This window comes from Erinaceus europaeus, chromosome 2 (assembly GCF_950295315.1).
Source record: "Erinaceus europaeus chromosome 2, mEriEur2.1, whole genome shotgun sequence".
Taxonomy (NCBI): domain Eukaryota; kingdom Metazoa; phylum Chordata; class Mammalia; order Eulipotyphla; family Erinaceidae; genus Erinaceus; species Erinaceus europaeus.
Genome location: NC_080163.1, coordinates 164,827,417 through 164,828,291, shown reverse-complemented (window position 1 = coordinate 164,828,291; position 875 = coordinate 164,827,417). Strand labels below are relative to the sequence as shown.

General features: G+C 43.3%; 1 non-coding gene across 1 annotated transcript; it reads right to left on the bottom strand.

Annotated features, from left to right (window-relative positions):
* Positions 1 to 567: 567 nt before the first annotated feature.
* On the bottom strand, positions 568 to 674 carry LOC132537201 (U6 spliceosomal RNA). The gene has a single exon (XR_009548663.1). It is a non-coding gene; the product is annotated as a U6 spliceosomal RNA (small nuclear RNA).
* Positions 675 to 875: the final 201 nt, after the last annotated feature.

The window sequence follows — 875 nt, the reverse complement described above, 5'->3', positions numbered from 1 at the left end:
AGAGGAGCAGTGCTTTGCATGTCTCCCTCTCTTAAAGGATACAGAATGGAGACTGGCAGGGAGGCTTCTCAGCTGTCCCATGCAGGTGCAAGGTTCTGGGTGGGATTGATCCCCAGGCACACTATTTGAGAAAAAATTTTAAAAAGACTTTGTATTATTTAAAAGATTTACAGTTAAGAGAAAAATATTACCATGATTTTATTCAAAAAAGCCAATCTGCAGCCCTGGAGGCTGGCACAGTGGTTGGAGTTTTGGACTCAAGCATGAGGTCCTGAATTCTACCTCCAGCATCACATGTTCCAGACTGATGCTATAGTGTTTTTCCTCTCTTTCCCTCTCTCTCTCTCTCTCTCTCTCTCTCTCCTCCCTTTCTCCCTCACTGATTAATAAATCTTTTAAAAGAGCTTCAGCATATGTAGAACCAGAGTTCAGACAGACCTGGGATGCCACACATACAAATCCATATCTCTTGCCACTGAACCGCCTCCCAGGTTGCATTAACTGGCTCTTTAAAAGATTATAATTATCTATATGTGTGTACATATATTTTATAATCCTTTTTTTTGAAAAAATATGGTATGCCTCATGAATCTGTGTGTAATCCTTGAGCAGGGGCCATGCTAATCTTCTATGTATCATGCCAATTTTAGTATATGTACTACGGAAGCTAGGACTATATTATAATCTTATTTAAAAAGTGTTAAGAGATGGAGACAGTTGGAGTCAGGCAGTGGCACAGCGGGTTAAGCGCACATGGCGCAAAGCTCATGGACCAGAGGAAAGATCGCGGTTCTAGCCCCTGGCTCCCCACCTGCCCGGAAGTCCCTTCACAGGTGGTGAAGCAGGTCTGCAGGTGTCTGTCTTTCTCTCCCCCT